At 43.6% G+C, this 23,384-nt stretch overlaps 1 long non-coding RNA gene and 1 pseudogene across 2 annotated transcripts; one reads left to right on the top strand and one right to left on the bottom strand.

The window, feature by feature from the left end:
* Positions 1–6,118: 6,118 nt before the first annotated feature.
* On the top strand, positions 6,119–22,467 carry LOC144112406 (uncharacterized). 2 transcript variants are annotated; one of them, XR_013310252.1, is made up of 3 exons: positions 6,119–6,237; positions 14,234–14,464; positions 22,342–22,467. It is a non-coding gene; the product is annotated as an uncharacterized LOC144112406 (long non-coding RNA). The 2 variants fall into 2 exon arrangements; XR_013310249.1 differs by having other exon boundaries at positions 6,119–6,388.
* LOC144112400 (uncharacterized) lies at positions 6,374–14,236 on the bottom strand (annotated as a pseudogene).
* Positions 22,468–23,384: the final 917 nt, after the last annotated feature.

Below are 23,384 nucleotides of genomic sequence, written 5' to 3'. Positions count from 1 at the left end.
TCTAAATGATCGATGCGCTCAAGTAAGCTATCTTAATTGCTGCTTTAATTGCTACTGCCTCTTTGACGTACTGCATTATCCGCAGAATATATATAGAGTTTCGCCACGCTGGAATTACTTCAGGTTACGTAATCACGAGTCAGGTATGGACCATGCACGTACGATTCCAAGCAGAAATTGCCGACTACCGATGATAGGCCGGTCATCGATCTTGAGTTTGCAACTGAATTGATCGGCAGGTGAGCATGGACTGGCATCGAGTCTGAGTACATACAGCAAGTTGAAGGCTGGCGACGAAGGTTAGGCCAACGTGCAGTGATGAGTTACAAGCCATTTTTTGAAGGTCAACGCCAGTACAATTAACGGGCTGACCAAAAAGGGTGGTCCGAAATATGCATGGATTCTACCACTGTTCGGCTTACAGCATTATACTGTCAGATATAACTTAAGGGGCGCATAGACACCAAATTTTTGCTTGCATATGTTTTCTTCTTTCAAACGATGATTTAGACATTAGTATACACGTGGCAACCAATGGTATTTGCCTACGACCACTAAATCCTTTATTATTGAATTTCTTCTCGACGCTAGCTATTTCGGGTTCATTAACCGAACGATATGGCTGCGATGTGTAGTTGAACTTTAGGTCACTTGAGACAAGGAAAAACGGATATTACTACCGATATGTTGTTAGTTGTAATTCTAGCTTTTGAAGCAAGCTGGTCTAAGTGCTGCAGTGAGTTAAAACTAACTATCAGCTTTTATATTGCAGTTTTTCCGAGGCTCGCATGCACAGACATCATTCGGTTGATGAAACCGAAACAGCATGAAAAAAGAAATTCAATTATAAATTATTTAGCTGTCGTAGCTAATAGTCTCCTATCCCGTGGGCATTCATTAAATCTGCAACAAGATATGTCCATATGATGTCTACAAAAGTTATATTGATACAATATCCAGTTATAATGTCCACTTTTATGAGAGTGGACATCCATAAAATACCCTAAAATTATTTCCACATGCAATGTTGATATCTTCAATGACATTGTGTGGATATTCAGGAAATATATTTTTAGGTGCTGGGAGCTGTGTAGTAGCATTATAGGTTTGGTTTGGTTTATGGGAGTTAACGTACGCCCCAAAGCGACTCAGGCTATGAGAGACGCCGTAGTGAAGGGCTCCGGGAATTTCGACCACCTGGTGTTCTTTAAGGTGCACTGACATCGCACAGTACACGGACCTCTAGAATTTCGCCTCCATTGAAATTCGACCTCCGCGGCCAAGATCGAACCCGCGTCTTTCGGGTTAGCAGCTGAGCGCCATAACCACTGCCCAGGTAGCACAGAAACGTTAACAGGACGTTATTTTGTTCAAGCCTAACATTACAACAAGGCATAGTTAGCGTCATATTTTGTAGTGTTCTGTATAAACGTTGTTAGCATTTCGCGAACAACTCAGATAGAGTTTGCTACGTATGTGGAAGGTGAACGTCACGCTAATGTAATGAATGAATGCTTAAAAACAGTCGAGCAGCAATCGCACTACTTACCCGAAACGCGTATGAAGTTTTCTCTAAGCGCTCAAGAAAATGTTAGTGAAACGCTTAACAAAAACCGCGCAATGTTGGAAACCTTTCAAGATCACCGTAAGCAGTGCTATGTTAATCGGATAAAGGCATCATGCACCGTGGCGTTGAGTTTACAGTTCTCTGGCATGCAAATTGAGCATGGCATAACCTATGCCTGTTGCATAATTTCAATGCAGTAATATTTGATGCTACGTTTTGACTAACAGTGTACTTACCAACAATTGGAGGACTTCCATAATAGATACTTATTTGCAGCATATACTGAAGCATTAGCAGACTCTAGTCACAGTATATAGGTAGAACATATTAGTACCCACAGCAAATTACGTGCAATTATTTCAAGTAAATTCAATCTGCAGCAAATACTGTGAAAACTTTTATTGCTAAATCATATGCAAATGAAAAACTAAGTGCAATATGCTGTCGAACTGAACAGTACTGAACTGAAAAATGTCCAAATATGCGTACAAGCAGGCAGACATGTGAATAGATATACTGTGTAAGCTATAAATAGTTTTGCTGTAAGTTATACAAACAATTAAGAACATACCATACAATATATACACATAAGGCTTACAGACAAAGAACTGCAATCAGCTTTGAAGAACAGGAACCAACAGGAATAAGCAGCAAGAAATATCTCTGTTCCTGCCTGGAGCATACACACTTCTGGATCCCACCTTTTTCATCTGTTGGAAAAAAAGAGAATGATGCCGGCAACATGACAACCTTGATTACCTGTGTGTCAATGTAATAAGGCTCTATACACTGCTAAGCACTAGTACTGCTTTTTAAGGATTGATCAGGGTCAGGTTAATATTTCGGTCGGTCAGTGGTTGAAAGAACGAGGTTCACCTTAGCACAGCAAAAAGCATTGGAGCAGCAAAATTAGCTGGTTATTTTGTCATGGCTGAGGAATTAGTATTTGAGGAAAAGAAATCTATGCACCTAATTATCAGAGTGAAAGCTTTATAAATTGTACTCTTAAGCGACTTGCACGAGAAGGTTTTATATATATATATATATATATATATATATATATATATATATATAATTTGCACCCAAGCATGCTGATAGAAAGGAGCACATCAATATATATTCTTTTCATCTAAAAGTACAGATGCAAAAAGCAAGTATGCACAGTCATCTAAAACATCCAACTGCAAGTTGAAAACAGCAGGAGAGCATAAGAATCTCCATATGCCAATTTTCACTGTGACCTCGTCAGCAATGAAAGCATTTCTTGTTGCCAAAGATATGTCAAAATCATAAAAGGCACAAGTATCGCATTTTACTCGGGACAAAAAAACGTCAAGGGAGTTTTCCTCAGAATCCCTTAAGAGGTAAATACAGATGGAGGCGGAACTGCAGTATTTGGCAGTGGCCAAACCACACTGGACACACCGGAAACAGGTACAAGCAAGTGAAGCGCATACTAAACTTTTATTTGTTGTACTTGCATGCAAGCGACCTGTAATGCTCAACATGTAACATCTAAGCATGGTGGGCTATCAGTGAATGCGATCTCTCCTCAGAATAGGTGAGATTTAGGTAACACCTTTTTATGGCGAAAAGTGCAAATGCAGGGTAATTTTTTCTTGCGAAAAAAAAAATGCCAGGTGATATTTGTGTACCAGGAGCTTGACCCATATATGAATAGTCCAAACTGTTTCTGCCAGTCATCATGACCACATGTTTGTTTCTAAAGACTGCTGCTTTGTACTGTCACATTAGTATGCATGCAAAAGTGATTTTGTTGCTGGCCTTGGCTGCAGTGAGCTGTGAGTTGCTAAAGCACAGCCAGTCAGCAAGTTCTCGTGCCATCTCGTCATCTGTTGCACTGCGGGTTACATGGACAGCAGCTGGAAGCAATGTTTGCAATGATCAGGACCACCACTCTAGGTATACAAGTGTTTTTATATAAAAAAAGAACAGTGTCAGTGCAGTCTGGGTATACTCTTACCGAATACAAGGCAGATGATGGCCAGCTTTTCTGTTCTTTTCTTTCCTTTCCTTCCTGTCCAGCTGTACTGAACGGCAACATCATCAGAAACTAATCTTCTGAACACCCACTTTGTTGTGCTGGCAATATCTGTTCCACCAATTTGGCCTAGAGTCTTCAAATGAAAGTAAGGAAGCAACCACAGAATGCAAACATGTCAAATCCCACCTATTATTTTTGAGTAAGAGTGAATTGATAAGGATATTTGACTCACTAGTGCAGCAAAGGTTGCCGCATCTTTTGTGCTTGCCTCCATCAAGTTCTTCCTGTGTCTTCACCGGGTATACAGGCATATGTCATCTGGTGCAACTATGTCTGCAGACTGTGCTTCACTGAAGATTTTCACAGCTATTTTTGAAAGTACAGCTGCCTGTCGGGTTTGCTCCACCTTGATATTAACTCGACCTCTCGGAGAAAATAGAGAGGAAAGTTGACTACTGCAAGTTTGTGATCTGTAAGTTTCAGATAAAATTGAAGCAAATTTAAATGTAACACACACACACGCACACGCGCACGCACATGCACGCACATGCACGCACGCACGCACGCACGCGCACGCGCGCGCGCACACACACACACACACACACACACACACACACACACACACACACACGCGCGCACGCACACACACACAGCCGCCGCGGTGGCTGAGTGGTTATGGCGCTCGGCTGCCGGCCCGAAAGACGCGGGTTCGATCCCGGCCGCGGCGGTCGAATTTCGATGGAGGCGAAATTCTAGAGGCCCGTGTGCTGTGCGATGTCAGTGCACGTTAAAGAACCCCAGGTGGTCGAAATTTCCGGAGCCCTTCACTACGGCGTCTCTCATAGCCTGAGTCGCTTTGGGACGTTAAACCACCCTAAACCAGACCAAACCAAACCAAACACACACACACACACACACACACACACACACACACACACACACACACACACACACACACACACACACACACACACACACACACACACACACACACACACACACACACACACACACACACACACATATATAGACAGGGATGTTAATTTATTCTGTAGAAATAAATTATGAACTAGGACAAAGGTTTCTTTGTTACGGCTCTCATGCTCCCACGCTACTGCATGTACAGTACTCACGGATTGAAATAGGACATTCGGAGCGCGTGGCCGTCGCTTCATGGAGTGCCGCCCGTAGACGCTCATGAAACCAAGGTGGTGCATTGTGGTATGGCGCGAGAGGGAGAACATCTACAAAGCAGAATTGTTCCTTCCAGTAGCCAATGAGCCGGCCTGTGGTTTACCACATGCCGCGTGGCACTGCAAGGTTAGCGCTCCGAATGTCCTATTTCAATCCGTGAGTACTGTACATCAATTTAAAAGGCAAGGAAATTAGACAAGTGTTAATTTTTGTAATCAAATTAACATTTCGTATTTTGCCCTGTCCAGCTGATAACCCAATTTTGGTGACCTAAAGAAAAACAAGAAAAATGCGGTTTCCTAGCTGCACCTGCCATGAAGGCACTGGGCTGCACTACAGAAAAAGAAGTAATTCATTACCAGCACAAACATACTGACCTTGAGAATACTTACAGGATTGCAAAAAATTATGTGAATGCAGTTATATAGAAACACATTTGCACAGTTGCTGTTTCAGCGAAATGGAAATATATATCATTTTGCTCACGGCAGGGTGTTCGACTACTAACTGCTGCAATGATTATAGGCTGCCGGTTGTTCTGAATGGAAAACAAATTAAGAACCACATAACACAAGTGGTATGCAAAAATGTATCTGCATGCATTTTAAACTCTGTACATTATTAATTTGGTAGAAAAGAAGAGTGCACTTACCTGTCTCACATGTATGACTGTCGTTTTTAGAAAGCACACTACATGGTCTTCCTGGCTTACAAGCAGACGTAGACGACGTAGATGCATGGTTGAGCTGGTTGAGAGACATGATCTGCAAGCACAGTATAAGTAAACGTATTATTAATTGTGACCATCTTTGAAATGTAACGGATACTAGCTGCATTTTAGAAAATTATTGACAAACTTCATTTATGTGTCGGTAATGCATATATGTCTTAATACTAAGGTACTTCTTCATTCACGCATCTAGCTGCTATGAACCGTTTGTTTCAGTATAATGGACGTTAAAAACTATGCATACCTGTAACTGAAAGTATGTTCGCTCTCTATAGCATGAGTGCTGGCAGTGTTGTTTCTTACTGAACTGCTGACATGTGCTAACCGTGAAGTATTTTCAATCTGTGATCTAATTTTCATTGACGATCATCCCGAAATCAAATCAAAATCACCGCCAAAACGAACACCGAAACTGAAACCAGTAGTAAATTTCTTTTGTTGACGTAGCCGAAAAAAAAATTAATAGGCTGTGCTGTACTCCATAAACGACAGTCCAACTAAATATTTCGATGCGTGAACCGCGCAGCGAATGTTGCACCTGTGTCCGAGCAAGCATTCATGCAGCTGGAATGCTGTCTGTGCTACAAGCAATCCAATCCAATGCAACACAAGCCACGGTATGGCGGGTGTAGCCAAAATAGAGGCACGAATTGAGAGCTGCGTTGAAGTCAACTAGAATAGTTGTGGATTAGTGTTGTGGACAGTAATGACAACTGTGGGTTTATATTGCTGCACATAAAGGTGAGAAACTGGCGGAGAAAAGGAGGCGAGCTCTGCACTGCCAAAAAAACCGCCGTAAATATGAAGAATGCATCTAGCAGCATGTGTAACCTGTCCTAGAACGCGCGACACCAAAGCGGCAGGGCGTATGCTTGCACCTCTTGGCGACGACGTAAGCAGCAATTGTTTCATGTTCTTTTTGTATGAAGAAGAATCTGGTAGTACATGTGCGCACGTAGCTGCCATAGCAGTACACTTTCTTCAGCTCTGTTTCTGATTTGTACACAATCCCATTTGTGAAGACACTATTTTTGACTTTAACATTGACTGATATATCCAACACTGGCCCTATCATTTAGGCATTCGCTTCACTTCAAGCATTATTGATTTTTTCAATGCCTTCAATCACGTAATGCACCACGCAAACCCCACCAACCTATAATTTACATTTACATTACACTGCAATAACAGGATCACTATTTTTTGGTGCTGGCGGCTGTGTGAGGAATTCTGTGCAGTCATCGTTGGAAGATTTTTGGCTGCTGCCGTATTTCGACGTGTCACTTTCTGAAGTGAAATCTTCGCGCTGCTTTGGTGGCCGCCGTGCCCTCTGGTTCTGGTTCTGATATCAGGTCCGAGTGATCTTCAGCCCTTAAAGCCCGTCTGCGTGCGACCTCATAGCTATCTGTTTGCTAACAGAAAGTCAGTAGCTGTATATAGCGAAATTGTTTGACATTATTGGTGCATATGAATATAAGGTGCACAAACACAGTAGAAAACAAAGTACAGTTGTAAAAGGGTAGCTTATTAAAGTGTTGTTCATTTTAGTGGCTCTTGTGAATAGCTCCAATCAGTAGATAAGTATTAGCCATACTAAACGTTATGCATCGCCTGACCTAGCAGCAATATAGCACAATGGCTACTGATTTACAGACATACACAGTAGCGTACAACAAAACATACAGGTGTATGCACCAAGCCTCAAGCAGAAACTGAGGCTATCTTGCACTCAAATTGTTCAAAACACAGTTGTGCAAATTGAAAACTTTTTATAATTTTTAAGCAGTGCTCACAAGCAGTATTCTGAAGCTCTCGCTACTGAGGCCTGGTAATGTCGGATGCAAGCTAAAACACCTTGGCACACGTGCTAGTGCACTGTCTGCACATTTCACCATACCATTTGCTTGTCCATTCTCAAATGAAATTATAGCTCGTGTTGCCACTTCTGCACTGCTCTTTGGCAGGTCACTGACTAGTCACTGCCAGGTTGCACATAAAATAAGAGGAAGGTAATTTTGCATGAGCAGCCTTATTGCCTTCTTAAGCCAGAAAGCTTATAGTAGTGTTACATTCTCAGATAGCAAAAAAGGTAATCTGTGTTAATGACATTTTTATAGGGCTATATACTTACGTGTGTTTTAACAGTACTCTGCAAGCAAACTGTTGCCACTGTGTCTTATGCTGCTTTTGGTGCTTGATGGCATCATTTACTTTTGCCGAAATCTTCAATGGTGGCCAGAAGCCTTTGTTTTTATGCACCCAGGCTGATGGTATTGCAGCGATGTCATTAGAGTCTGTGAAGTGTAGTACTGAGAACATCTGAAAAGTAAAATTCAGACCATTGTCGAAAAAGCTGTCAAGTGAAACAATTGAATGTCGTACCCTCAAGTATTTTGTTTTATTTCATTTGTGCTGTTCTGATCCAATGTTTTTTGCTCCTCTTTCTCATGGGCTGCGGTGAGGGCGCGGAATTACTTTTTTTGTAATTAAATGAAAAAGTTACGAGCACAGAAACATGCAGATTGTGTAAGCTGCATGTTATTTGAATTGAAAGAAAGTATGCAACCTAACATAAGCAGTGTCTGAGCATATATGCAGTCCCTTTGCAAAAATGTATTCTCCAGTGGTTGTCACACTGCATCATTAAACAGGGATACTGTAACAGGCCACAACAAATTGTAATGCTCCTTGTGCAACACTTCAGCTGCAAAAATGCTCTACTCTTCATGTATCGTCAGGGACGTTTTACAAGATGCTTTTATGTGCCTGTGGCCATCTGCACAGAGAGGAAATGATGTTTGGCTAAGGTCTCTAATTTTCTGACCTCCGGGGCGTAAGTTGAGATACGAGAGCAAGGAATCTGCAATTCTCTGCGGGAAGCCTCCCGCATGTTAACACCTGCAGTGTGCACGCAGAAGGGGCGGTGTATTTTCCCTGGTATAGCCCAAGGTCACTGAGAGGTTGTGGCAATATGTTTCATGGAATGGTCTTAGAAGAGTAGTATCTTTACCTGTGTTGTAGAGAGTGTCATCTTCTGAGTAATCATCATGGCACAATGTCATATAAATCTTACGTGCGAGAGGTGTGAGGTTCGGCCCCAGTGCTGCTAAGGAGCCACCAGTTTTTGCAGCAACCTGCCTGGCCAGGTGCTAATTTTTTGGCGTGATATGCTTTAAATGGGTCTTTGAAGTCATTTTGTCCCACGAATGCTAGACACATGTGGCCCCGTGTGGAAGCTCTCCTTGTATTAGTGGGATCATCAGCCAAAATCCTGCTGCCGGTGCTGCTATTGGAAGCTATCATGGAAATCATTTTCGTGATACCTACTTTCATTTTTTTGTAGCAAAAGCTACACTAGGCTAGTAGAAGAGAGTTTCTCCGCGCCTGTCTGGAGCCACAACTGTGCATGCTCTGTAACAAAGGAAACCAGCTACACCATTCCACAGGTGTTCTGCCGCTGCGCCGGCTTGTGATGTCATGTGCCTCGTTATGCAGCCTCACTGCGCATGCGCAAACCATTCATGGGTCGCCCAATGACTCATCAGGTATGTGGTGCTCGCCACAGAGAGGAGGACGAGGAGGGTAGTGGCATCCCAGCAGATATGCGCGCCAGCGCAGAGAAGAGGAGGGAGGTAGTTTCCGAACTGCGCATGCGCATGCCGCCGCAGAGAGCTGTGCGAGTGGAGCAGGGAAGCGTCTACCAGCATCGCATGTGCAGGGCATGAAAGTGGGTTCTGCATAGAAGACCGGTAAACTTTGATGTGTTCAACGGAATGCTAGTTGTGTTCAGTGCAATGCTTGGTCACCCGCAGCCAAAGCTTTCGCTCCACATTCAGTTCAGCAGCATTGAACCCCTCTAATCTTTCTTAATTCCGCGTAGGAAAATCTCACCATTTCTTTTGAGGCTGTTTCCCTTTAAATAGCAGAAGAGGCAGGAGGCTGTCCGGTAGATTTGGAGGATGGTCCATTATGTGGCAGTTTTCCTAGCTGGGCATTCAGAAACTAGTGCAGCATGTGAGCAGCATTAAAGCAGACAATAGTTGTGACTGTTCTGCGTGTGTCTCACAGTAGTGTTACAACAGATCACATAAATCACCTTACAGGGGATGGAGGCCAAATTAAGTCGTGTGCAGGAGTGGCATGACCACGAAACCATGTCAACAAGGAAAACAGCAACACTTTGATCTGACCTGCTGGACAGGCCACACAGCATTCGTGCGCGAGAGGCCAGAAGCCTTGTAATGATGCAGTTAAGTTGTGTCTGCAATGCCTTGGTGGAAGTTGGAAAGCCGTGTGAAAAATCTGTCACAGATCTCAATGTCTCCGTCATGGGGCAGAACATTTGTTGCAACAGCCACATTGCCATCTTCCATGAGAAGGCACGAATCAGCAGTATTAATTTCAACGACCATATCTGGTAGAGTAATTTTGCGAAATTGTTCACCAGTGAATCTGGGCGGTGTAGGGCCAGAATCGTGTGGCTTGTGCAAACTTGCTTGCCTAACTGGGCATGCTCTGGGGAGATGATTTCGTTCATAAAGGCGCTTGACAATTTGTTGGAGTTGCCAGTTTGCTGACTTCAGGTCCTGCTTCAGTTCACCTAAGAAGTTCTCGAAGCGAAATGCAGAAAAGGAATCGATATGTCCATACTTATTCACATCAGCAGGAAGGTGCACTTGAGAATGTATGTTATATACATAAATTCCTTCACCATACAGGCTCTCAGCATCCGCAACAAATTCTCTGAGGAGGTGCTCTGCTGCATTTAACTTTGATTGGCAAAGAGGCACTTCTCATGTTGTTCTTCAGTACTGCAGGACCAAAGTAGAAGAGGAAGTTTCTAAACTCTGTGGCTTTCCATCTTTACAATTCACAGAGGCTTCTTGGCTTGCGGGCCATTTCTTGAGGTGCATACTTTTGCAACTCCATTAGCATTCCTGAAATGGCAATCTGAAGACGTGCTGGCAGCTTTGCCTTGTGTGGCCCTCCCTGCACCCAGTAGGGGAGAAGCCTCCGCATTGCGCCTAAACAGACGAGGTGCATGTACTCAAGTGGGAAATCACTCACCATGCCTATCTGCAAAGCAAGTAGTGGAGATTGTTGGTGATGGTGTTCTTTCTGCTGTTTGTTTTGGAAAGATTCGTTTGTTCTTAGTGGACACCCGACTTCTGGGAGGATAACTTTCCTGGCTCTTGTGGAAAAGGTTCCCTCCTGAGTACATTTTTCGCAACTGTAGTATCCTCCATGGCCCTTGATGCACTTCAAAAAAGCCCTCGCTGGTGCATCACAAATAAATGCATGCAGTTTGATTGCGTACTTTTGTCCACCTTCACTTATTCGTTTGGTTTGTAGGCTACTCATCTCAGCAATGAAGTCATCAAGATATTCCTGTATGCTGTGGGGTTTTGCATTGCCTACAAACAAAGCTATGACAAATGTCTTTAGCTTGTCATTCTCTGCAACTGATGCCAATTGGAGCCAGAACTGTTTTGTTGAACTCTTCGATATGGGGAGCCCATCAATGTTGACCTGAAGTGAAATTGTGTCTCCAGTGATGCTGCCACTGGCCGCAATTTGTTGCAAGGTTGTTTTCATTCCAAAGTAGTGATACAACCCAGATCCCATCTCTCACGCCGCAAAACCTTGGCGTTCTCAGGAGGGTTCTCGCGTCACAGGCAGTTCAGTGTGGCCACGCCTCTTTAATAATTTGAGAAGCAAGGTAAAGTGTGGTGCACAAGCTCTTGTATCACGGCCCCATGTTGCCAGTTCGCTGGCCAAGCTTGGCTGTTCTTCACTTGTGGCAAGTATATTATCACTAATTCCTCCAGCCTCTGAGTTGCAGCTAGATTCTACAGAGTCGATGGCTCCTGACTCATCCAAAGCATTTGGAGCTCCGATGTCAAGGTTATTGTCTTCAGCCTGTTCGCTAGCATTTCCGCTCCTTTGTGTGGAATGCAAGGCGGTTGGAAAGATGCGTGCAAGATTGTCTTGAATACTCTCGGCTACCCTTCTCTTAACCTGCCGCTCGCTGAGGTCATCTGTAGGGCGCCTACAGTGCTTCATTTTTGTCTCCAATGACTTGGCACAGTGTGTAAAGAAAAAGGACAGCGCCCGAGAACCAGCAAAATTTTTTTCAGCTCCAAAAGAGCCTGCGTCCAGACGGCGACCAGAAAGGCACTCGCATCGCTGGATGCGCTGTATGCGAGCTTGGGGTGATGTACTCCGAGCACAGCAAGACTGTAGAGGACGTCGCCATAGATTAGCTTCAAGGCGTAAATAATATTTAACAAAGCACCGACACAGATTGGGGAGAATGGCACAATCAAACCGTTAACGGAACCGTGCAGCTGTCGCACTTTCGCGGCCTTGAAGTTGGTAGCAGACGATCGTAATACGGTTACTGACAAAGTAAAAATAAATGGCTAAAGATTAAGAAAACCTCGGAAGAACGCATTAAGTGCAAAAATCAGCTGGTCTTTATGACCGCTGCAATAAAAATAAGTCCCTTAAACTATTTTGGTGGTGCCCCACCTCCGGACTGCTCCAGACTTCCTTCTTCTGGTCCTTTTCCAGATCCTCTTCTGGTCTGTCAATACAGGGCGACTGTTCTCGCGACACGCGAGCAACCATGGTACAGTGCTGTAACAGTGCCTCCTGTAACAGTATAGAGGAGGTGCCGGCTGTAACCATGGAGGAAGGAAAAACTTCCTCCATGGAAGCAACGCACGGACCACAGAAGGCGTTGAGGTAGTTGAGGCTTTGCAAGGACAGAATTTTTCGCAGTATAGTGTTTCATTTTGTTCTACTGTGCTTTGGTGAATGATAAGTATAATGCCAGAAGCATGTCAACAGTGCGAAATGGGTTTGCGCGTGCGTGATGGATGTTGCTTGGCGGGTTGGTCTACAGTGTTGCCGTTGTCCAACTCCAAAAATAAGACGGTCGAGGTTCAGTGACTTCCGCGAAGTAACCACAAGGAATTCTGTGCATTCGGCCGTCAAGTATGTGCTTCCTACATCTTGCGATTTGTGTATTGAACTGCCCAGCACTTGGGCATATCAGTAGTGAGTAAGGATTATTTTTCCTTGACAGTGAAACGGTGCTTTCAAACACATATAGTACCTGCTACAAGCGCTGACTTTTATGCTACTGAATGAAAGTCGACGCGCAAGGTAGCATGTTCACAAAACGTAGCTCGTTTTCAAGGTAAGCGGTTGGAACTGTGTGCAGCATCCCCGTAGTGCTTTTTAGCTGCATAGACCGTGGCATCACCTGAAAAAGCAATTGAAAGGGCTAACACACGCCAAAAAAAGAACAGTACAGCACTTGTGCACTTCCTCCCTGTGTCTGTATTTTGCAATGTGTTTCCAAGGTGTTGACATCAGTGTGTTGCGTATTGTGCTAAAAAATATCGCCCATATGTGACAGGAGCCAGTGCACAGTTACTGATGCCATCACTCAGCCAAAATTTCTAAATCTCAAATGCATCCCGAGTATGTGCTCCTTTTAGGACAGGGCATTTAGTTTGTTGTTTAAATCTGTTGGATCCACTCTTAGAGCTCTGCTACAGCAAGGACTGCAAGCATACCTTCATACATTGCATTTATATTACGGCCAGCTTTGTGTTCTGTGCAACGACGAACTATAAGTATTTCCGAGTGCAGACCATGCAGGCTTGCTAAGTGCTTGAGAAGGGGTCCTGTCGAAAGTGACTACAGGGCGGCCACTGTTGCTTGTAGGCCAGTTGGTAGGACATCGTGAATAGCAAAACCACATAACAGGACGGGTGTTGCAACCGGCCTCAGTCCCGTCCTGTTGTGCGGTTTTGCTCCTCACAATTGTAAAAGATAGCTATGTAACTTTTGGTGTAATTGCAGGACAAATTAAGTAATAATGTAAGTCTACCTAAGGTGTACAAATGCTGATTGGGTTTTATCAGGTGAATACCTTGGAATACTGCTATGAGCTATCTGCCTTATTGCAAATCCTGCATCTCCCTGCAAAAAAAAAGGTACAGAAAGTGGACCCAGAACAGTGGCAAGCAGCACATTGTAGCATACCATTTGTGACAAGGTACTTACTGTATAAGCAAATTGAAGCTCAAAATGGAACTACAGTGTCACCAGAAGATGCACTGTAGTGCAAGGCCTGCTACGATGTTTGCTTATCTGGTGTGCTGCATGTTAAGTACGCACATGACGTATACACAGCTTCTCTAAGTTTAACATCTTTCAATAGTGGCCTGCTAAATGTGGGCTTGCACTCAAAATAATTACCACCACGATTGTTTTTGTTGGGTCATCATTTCCTTAGTGTCACCCTTGAGCCTGCTGTGATGGTACACATGGGTTGCACATGCTGTTATGGCCGGTGTTGTTGAGCACACAGTGTTGGTTTTATGGTGTAGATTGGAGCAGATAGCAGCATGTGATTTGCAAAAACAAGCATGTTTTCATGTTTCTGCTCACAGTCGGTGGCCACAAAGGTGTGTTTGCAGCCTTTGTGTATTGCCTGCTTTATGCAAGCAGGCAATATAGGTTTCTTTATGCAAGGTTCATGATAACTCCAGTTTGATTTTTTAGGATATTAAAAAGCAAAGATAGGTATGTGAGAAAGTTAGGGCCACCCCAAACATTTCACAATATCAGATCAACGGTTCGTGAAATCATAGTCTCCTGTTGCGAATAGAGCTGCATGCTTCTGTATACATTCAAGTATATATGCTTTTTTTGTTGCCAGGTCCCATGCCACACACACGTATTGCAGGAGCGAGTGAACATTTGCGATTTCCAAGGTTTGTTATCACTCCAGTGGAGCATGTCTGAAGTTGCGTTGCAAGAAGTTCAACACTTGACTGGCTAGCTTTTGCCATTCAGTACTATGATGAGCGTTCCATGACATCGAGCTCGAAAATATAACCCCAAGGTATTGGAACTCTGTCACAACAGACAAGAGAAAGTCATTGATCAGGTAATCTTTAATGAAAGACCACTTTTTATTAGTGAACCTTGTCACATTGCACTTAGAGATATAAACCTTCATGTTCCACGTGCTGCACTGCGGTAGGACAGAGTTGAGGTCATCCTGCAAGCAGTTGTGATCAGCTTCGGAGCCAGCGTTGCGATAAATAACAGCAATAATCAGCGTAAAGTCTGACTGGGCTAGTAACACTTTCAGTGAGATCATTTGTAACCAGCAGAAAAAGAAGTGGGCCCAAAATAGAACCTTGCAGGATGCAACACAAGACATTCTTGTAAGATGAAAATATGCCAACTAGAACCACTCTCTCTCTGTCTTCTATCTCGTAGATGAGTTTCAGTCCACCTTATAGCGGGTATGTTAAGTACATGTTCCTTATATGTGTTTGCTTTCCTTAAAGGGACTATGCAAAGAATTCAAAGTGGCTTGTAAATGTTTTCAATGCTTAGAAATGATGCTAGTGAGCATTCACACCAAGTATGAGCCTTCGGAACTGAGTCGGCAATTTATGAATTTTTAAAAACCGTGTTTTTTGAAATTCGCGGGCCGATTGGTGTGATCGTAGTGACCGATTTTGGAACTAAAATCGTGGAACAAAGACGTCACACTACCAATGACGTCGCCAGGCCACCACACGCTCTCATTCGCTGGAGCCACGGCAGCCACGACGTCACGGGCACAATTCTGGTAGCCGTGAGATCTGAGTCTGACACTACACACTGATCCAGGAACCCCGACGAGGAAAGGGAACAGTCACTGCAGACACCACACCTGACCTAACTGTCGAAGAACACCAAGGCGGTGTCCTGGGAAAATACGGGGAAAGACCTAGGTAGTGACCACTATATAATAGCTACAACAACGACCAAAGGTATCAAGGAAAAACGGCTGAAGCAACCAAAAGTTACAGAATGGGACAAATTCAGGAAGCGAAGGGAAGAGTCCGCCGCTACTACAATCACGGACCTAGAAGAGTGGACAAATACACTTAAAAGACGCCACCGAAGCGATGGCAACTCTAAAAGGCCAAGAAGCTCCGTTAGTGGCAGATAGTAAACTTCTGCACATGTGGGAGGCAAAAAGAGGCTTAGAGAACCGACTTAAAAACAGATAGAATCATACCCTGAAGAGACGAATAGCTAGGCTAAACTGAGAGATCGAAAAGTACGCAATACAGTTGTGCGAACAAAACTGGTGCAGTAAATGCGATGACATGGAGAAGGAAATGAGCCTAGCGAAAACCTGGAACATCCTGAGACACCTGCTAGACCAAACCCAGTCAAAGTCACAGACGAACATTAGATTGGCCAAAACACGGCACAAATATGAGGGAACAGATGATAGCTTCATGGAGGAAATCAAACAAACATACATAGGGAACATAGCACGCACTAACCTGCCAGATTATGAGGGACCGGGCAATGAAGAACTGGACACGCCCATAACGGAGGCGGAAGTGAGAGCGGAGATAATCAAGCTCAAAACTAAATCGGCTCCAGGCCCGGACGGAATAACCAACAAAATGCTAAGAAACTTGGATGATGAGTCGATCACTGCTATAACTAAATACATGCAGCAGGTGTGGGAAAAGGGGAAGCTACCAAACAATGGAAAGAAGCAAGGATCATTCTTATTCCAAAACCTGGAAAGCCCTTAAAATTGGAGAACCTCAGACCAATCTCTCTCACCTCATGTGTAGGGAAGTTGATGGAGCATGTAATCCAAACGAGGCTAACCAGATACATGGAGGACAAGAAATTGTGACCAAACGAGATGGTCGGATTTAGGCCAGGCCTAAGTACTCAAGACGTTATGTTGAGATTACAACATGACATCATAGACTTTTGGACTAAGGACACAAAGGAAATCTTGGGATTAGATCTTAAGAAAGCTTTCGACAATGTAAAACATGAGGCGGTCCTATTGGAACTTCAGGAGATCGGTGTAGGCGGCAAGATATACAACTACATTAAAGACTTCCTGTCTAATAGGACAGCCAAAATAAGATACCAGGACCTGGAGTCAGAAGAAAGAGAGCTAGGCAACAGAGGTACACCACAGGGATCGGTCCTATCCCCGCTCCTCTTCAACCTAGCCTTGAGAGGCCTCCCAGAATCGAGAACTTACACTTTAGCATGTATGCGGACGACATAAATGTCTGGATAAACAAAGGCAGCGATGCAGATATAGAAAACAAACTTCAAACTGCGGCAGACAGTAGTGGAGTACGCGGCAGGAAGGTGGCTAGCCTTCTCGTCAGAGAAGTCAGAACTCTTAATATACAACCCGAAATCTTTAAGATTAAAAAGGGATAGCAATCTTAGCATTATGGTAGAAGGCAAACCGGTGCCTAGGGTTGACAAGATAAGAATTTTAGGCCTTTTTATTCAGGAAAACGGATACAATGATGAAACAATAAACTGGAAGGATATGCAGCGCAAGTAACTGGAATATTCAGAAGAATAGCGATCAAAGGGAGAGGACTCAAAGAAAGGAGCTTAATAAAATTGGTGCAAGCATACATAATCAGTCGACTCAGCTACGCTACACCATACCTTAACATCCAGGCCCCAGAAAGAGATGTTGGACTCAATAATTAGGAGGTGCTACAAACGAGCGTTAGGAATACCCATAAGCACCTCAATGGAAAGACTCCTAGCTATGGGGATACACAACACGTGGAAGGAAACGGCCGAGGCGGTCAGAACAGCTCAGCAGGAAAGACTTAGCCAGACATATACAGGCAGAGCCATTTTAGGCATGGTAGGATTGCAGGCAGACAGAGGCATGCAGCAAAAACAAGACATCCCGAAGGAGGTCAGGGAACATCTCAGAATAGACCCACTTCCGAGAAACATGCACCCCACCTTCAACAGTGAGAGGAGGGAAAAGAGAGCCGAAGCCCTCATGAGACGCTTCAACGAAATGAATAAGGAGACGGTAGCATACACGGATGCGGCGAGCGGTAGACTGGGAGCAGCCGTAGCCTCAGTGGTGGATGGCAAGGGTACAGCAATATCAGCAGCTACGATACGCAGCCGCAATTCGGAAGTAGCAGAAGAGGTAGCAATAGCGCTTGCTTGCGTGGGAACAGAGACAAACTATATATAGTAAGTGACAGTAAAACAGCCATCTACAATTATGGAAGAGCTAGAGTCGCATCAGAAGCGGTGTGGATTCTAACGGGGAAAAAGATGCATAGCAAAATTAACCTAATATGGGCACCAGCTCATACGTCAGTACCAGGCAATGAAGCGGCGCACCTTCTAGCTCGAGATCTCTACCTCCGAGAAGCGGAACCGCCAGATTGCAAGGAACTCGACGAGAGACTACAAACATACACAGAAATCATAGAGAATTACAGACTGCAGAGAACTGTCCCTCCTCCGGACAAGGAGCTCGGGAACAGAGACAGTAACCTGGAGAAGGCTACAGGCCGGAAATTTCATAAACCCGGTATGGGCGTCACACGTCCTACAAGACGAGGACATAGAAGATAAATGTGAAAAATGTGGAGAGAGGGGGACCCTCGACCATATAATTTGGCAGTGTGTACACTCCCCAGGGGTGAGGGAAGGAATAGATAGTAGAGAAGCCTGGGAAACCCTTCTGCAAAGCGCGGACCCCGCGACCCAGAAGAAAGCCATCCATCTGGCGGCAGAGGCCGCGAAGAGCCAACAACTCTTTGCCTGCATCTAGTCGCGGAGGCCCTGGCCTCTGCCCCTAGGCCTGCGCGTCAGGGGTAGGGAGTAGAGGGCCTCCATTTCTGATGGAAATAAAAGATTTTGGAACTGGAACTCTGGTAGCCGTGAAAATCGTCTGCTCGTGCCGCCGCGCGACCCTCTCGGTCAAGCGCGAGCCAGGGCATTGCCTTCGATCATATGGTTTCAATCACTGCTAACTACAACAAACGACAAGCAAATAAACCCGACGCGCGCCGCAATCACGCCGCCGACGCTGCTGCTGGGGCGCTGGGCGCGACAACCGTAAGTTGCAAAGGGAACGTCAGCGGATGACGTGATCATGGGCGGGGCCCAGTCCCAGAGCTGTTTTCTCTATTTTTGTCTGGTGCCCCGCGTGCACGAGTTGAGGGGAGAGAGGAGGAGCGGAATTTTTAATCGTCTGTATCTTCGTTGTTATTGATGCTAGCTTAAAAATTCTTGCGTTGGGGTGACGAGTGATGAAATGCCTATCTCTCGTCTGCTTTATGTAATCTCAATTAATTTATTGCATAGTCCCTTTAATAACAGTTGTCTCTGGCAGTTTGGCTAGCTGCATAGGTACGTGCTATGTGCAGCTGGAGAAAGCTGCAAGCACCTTTATGGTGCACTATGTTTAGTAAGTGACTTCAAGGCTTGAGGAGCACAACTGCAGTAAACAGTTATGTCAAGTCAAACTCTATCTACTTACTGTCATTTATTTTCTTGGCAGGTTCAAAATGTGTAAAAACATTTGTTTTGTGCTTGCTACTTTGTGAAAGAAGTACAATTTCTTTTCATTATGCCAGCAGGATTTTATTACACATCTGTTATGCTTGAGGAAACCAACTGTCCCAACTATCATGGCAGCTCAAGGTTTTCTCTTTATTATTGGAAGTATTTGTTCAGGAACATATGTTTATTTCTTGCTCCCATATTTACGGGGATTGTCCGCTGACTTCAATACACTTAATCAAAATGCATGACCTGCTTGAGACGGGAATAACTGTAGAAGCATTCAGTGTAATTGAAAGGCAAAAAAAATACTTTATGAGCTCAAATCTTCTGGTTGGTGACAAAATCTATAGCGAAGGAAGATATGTAGACTTTATGATAGAAAATGAGCCAGGTCAAAGTTGTAAGGTCTAAAGCACTGTAGGCACCTAATTTATTTCAGTGCTTTTTTCTTTCAAATTATGCATTTGAAATTAGAATACATGGATCACTGCGTGGTGTTCGTCTACAAGTGCTAAGTAATTTAGAATAGATTTTCTAGACTAATAAGGGAGTAATTACTGGCATCCACCCAGGTGCAGCCATAAGGCTACAAACATTGATGTTCTATTACTTTTGGTTTTGTAAACAGAATGGTGGCTGTGATGTGCAGTTGGTGTTAAGGTCAAATGAGGTATGGAAAAAAACAGCAATATAATTGCTCATGCATAGTTTTGATTCTCTGCAATGGTCAAGCTATCCTGCTTCAAGTGGTAGAGTGACAACAGACAACATATGGTTAACCATACTGCCATTTTTTTTGCATGCCTCATGGTACCTATAAACATCAATTGCATGTGGCTGCCTTTGTTCAATTTGTTCAACCATAACAGCACCGGGAAGAAAATCAGTTATAAATTTAATGGTGTTAGTGAATATAATGGGGTGATCCCTGTATGCTAATGTCTAATGCGGCATTTTAAAGAAGAAAACACGGAAGCAAAACTGAGATGTCCATAGATGTTTTAAGAAACTACTTATTGAAGTGGAGATTGAAAATGGTAACGCTGTAGCAGTTCAATAGCATCTTGACATTGCACAACTCTGACAACAAAAATGAGAAGAGACAAGCGCATGTGCTCTGTATAGATTACGGTTAATTTCGTTTCTGGAAGTAGCATATGTATAAAAAATTTACTGCATCTTGGCAGAGTCAGGAGTCTCAGCAATCTTGTTTCTTTTTCAAAGAGGCCACTGCTGTCAGGGAAGACAGTCACTGCCTTCGCTCATACAGCACAACTGAGCTCACTACATGTGACATGACAATGGTGTGGACTCTGATCCCACTGGCTACATGGTTGTCTCTGCTTCCTGTTCGTGAAATTAGTATTTTCAGTCTTAACAATTATGCAGCCAATTCCCCACCAAGATAAACGCTAAACACCAAGAAAAAAAATTTTCCAATGCCTTCTTGGTTGCAATGACATGGCTTCCTTTGTATGTATTAACGACTGTTAAAGGCCCTGTTATTTACAAAATTTGGCATCAGTGTCATTGGCATTGTCGGTGGGGCCGGCTCCCACGCATTGATCACCAACTGAAAGTCGAACCCGTCTTTCCTAGAACTAATCCCTTCTTTCATTCACCTCTCCTCCTCGCCATCCGTCATTGGAATCTATTCCCTTGCACCACTGCATCTGCCAATGATTACGAAGCGTTTGTAACCGCCCTAAAACGCCACTTCGAGCTGTAACCTTTTTATTCTTGTTGAAGCACTGCTTTCCAAAAAAACTTGAATGTTTGTTGCCATGTGTCTCTATATTTTGAGCGTTTGATGTGGTTTTCAGTATGGTGTCCCGGCCAACGAATTTTGTACTTATCGCAATTTTTTGTTGCTTTGTTCTTACTGTTGTCCCCCCTCCATGTAATGCCCGCTCAGGCCTTTAGGATATTTGAATAAATAAATAAATGTTTGTTCCTGTATTCAAGTAGCATGCATAATAAAGTTACACGGTTGTTACATGTTTTCAAATTGAGATGCTGTCCAAATTCCTATATATCTTCCATTACTTTTCCGGCAATAGATTACACTTTGAAAACAAACTTTTTGTGTTTATTTGACCCTTTGGGTTGGCATACAATTTTCAAACGTTATCTTTTACTTGTATCACGTACAATGCTTTTGTGCACCCTACAAATCGGTTATAAACCCGAGTTATACTAAAGTGTTCAGCCTTTTTTAACATACATTTTAGTCGGTACATCTCCTGCATTAATGCTTCACATGCACTTCCTTGCATTAAGTTATCATTCTTCATTGTTAGTTTTCTGTTATACCTGTAACGGTTTGAGATTAAACATATACATTACCAGTTAAGTTATAACGCTACACCAATGTTCCCCTTTCTAACGCTATACTATATTTAGGTCTTATATGTTAGGTGAATGTTGTTAGCAGAACTAATACATCATATGTTAAATTTTAACGATTAACTATGTTCACTCATAACATTTAACGTAATGTAACGTGCTCAACGAATATGGAATGTTATAACGTTTTGTGCTACCTGGGTGAGCCACCATGGTGGTTGTAGTAGAATCATATCTTAAAAGAGAGTAATAATAATGTCCAACTATGCAGCTACAAAGGAAACCTATACAGCTTTCACAGCAACATCTGTTTTATTTTTCAACTATGATACTTCTGTGGAAGCTTTATAGCTTTCTTACATAGGAGGAGGAAAGGCAGGGAGGTTAACCAGAAGAATAACTGGTTTGCTACCCTGCACGGGGTGAGGGGATTCCTCACCTTGGGGTATCACTCCTAGTTAGATTTGGAGTGTAAGCTATCTTAGTTTTATATAGCTGCAATACTTTGTAGTGACAAAGGAAAAACATCAGGGAAGAGCACAGCCAATGTACAAATTTATTTACAAATTTACACAACCTCTCCAAGGCCTCTGTCACATTTCTTCAGGTAGGGACAGCACATTGGTGGGCTGCAAATGTAGCAATGCATATATGGCAAATTTAACAAAAATATGAAAAAGGTAAAATCAGTGCAGTGGGTAGCCTGTGAAGGAGACATACTGAGTGACATAAACTGGGCTTGAAAAAATTAACTCAGCAGCAGCAATGCAGGGAAACACACTTAAAATAATGACTTAGTATATCACAAGATATTCACATCCAAACATGAAAACTTGTAGAAAGACACCCACTGCGTTCTTCACATATCATTTTGCAAGATTATGGCATAAATTCACTGTGCACATATGCACATACCATGCAAAAAGCAGCTGCTGCCTAAAGTGGGCAGCGCAATGCCCAGGAATATAAGCTCCAGCAATGCCAGGCCATACGCAAACTTGTATCCTGCTGGTCATAACTGTACACATTATAATCGTCCTTAAAAATGCACCTCATCCCTAGCTTCTTGCCATGCCTCTCTTTCAGGTTAAGCCCGCATGAAGCATGCTGATGCCACTTCATGACGCCTTCAACTTTGCTCACCGTCGTGGTAAAGCATTGACTGGACCTAATCGCACCTTTAATGAAAGGTCAAAACATTGCCACTCATCCATGCTGTGCTTGTCTGTCTCCTATTGTCATCACCATGTGACAACAGTGAGTATCAGGAGAGGGAGGAAATGAAAGGAAAAAAGGAGGTCGGCAGGCGGTAAGGTGATCCTGGCCTGCTACTCCACACTGGGGAAGGAGGAATGGGAAGGTAAAAGAAGAGTTAGGGCGCTAATGGAGGGTGATGATGTCATAATACAATGAATTGCTTAGAGTGGTCTTTGTTATAGAGGAGATCACGCACACACTGGGTAGCACTCATCTCGCGTAGACGTGTAGTACATGCAGCACATGTCTTCACATGCAGCATATATCTCGCACACACACACCAGTTCTCATTGCACACACACTGCACACAGTAGCAAAGAGCTCTGCATACACTCATATCCCAGCACAAATGTGTATGCGCTTACATTGCGCACTGTCGCAGAAAAAGCTGTAAAATGCACAGACATGGTCTAGCTGCACTGTACACCGTGTAGGCATGCACAGCACAGCACACGCAACTGTCACAGACGACAATGTAGGGCTATTTCACATAAAAACCTGAAAACAGCCTTCATCACATATACCGGCCGTCAGTTTTGCCCTGGTGCCCAAGCTAGCTTCTCAGAGAGAGGGTGACTGTCCAACTATATGTCTGAGAGTATATATTTTTCAAGGTCCTACTCGCATCAGTGTAGTGAGGGCACTCGCAAATATCCTGCTTGGGCCAACCAGTGGCTTGCAGTATTCTGAAATAAGTATGGTGAATTCTCTCTGACCTATTGCAGTTAAAGCAATTTGGGCTAGCTTCAAATCCGATCTTAATTGTGGAGGTAGCTTTTGGTGTACGCGACACCAAGTCGTAACCGATGGAACAGAGTTCCTTGACGTCGTATAACATTTGATGGTAGATGAAGTTGCGAACTAGCATCGAG

This window comes from Amblyomma americanum, chromosome 1 (genome assembly GCF_052857255.1).
Source record: "Amblyomma americanum isolate KBUSLIRL-KWMA chromosome 1, ASM5285725v1, whole genome shotgun sequence".
NCBI classification, from domain to species: Eukaryota; Metazoa; Arthropoda; class Arachnida; order Ixodida; family Ixodidae; genus Amblyomma; species Amblyomma americanum.
This window is presented reverse-complemented; position numbering and strand designations above follow the sequence as displayed.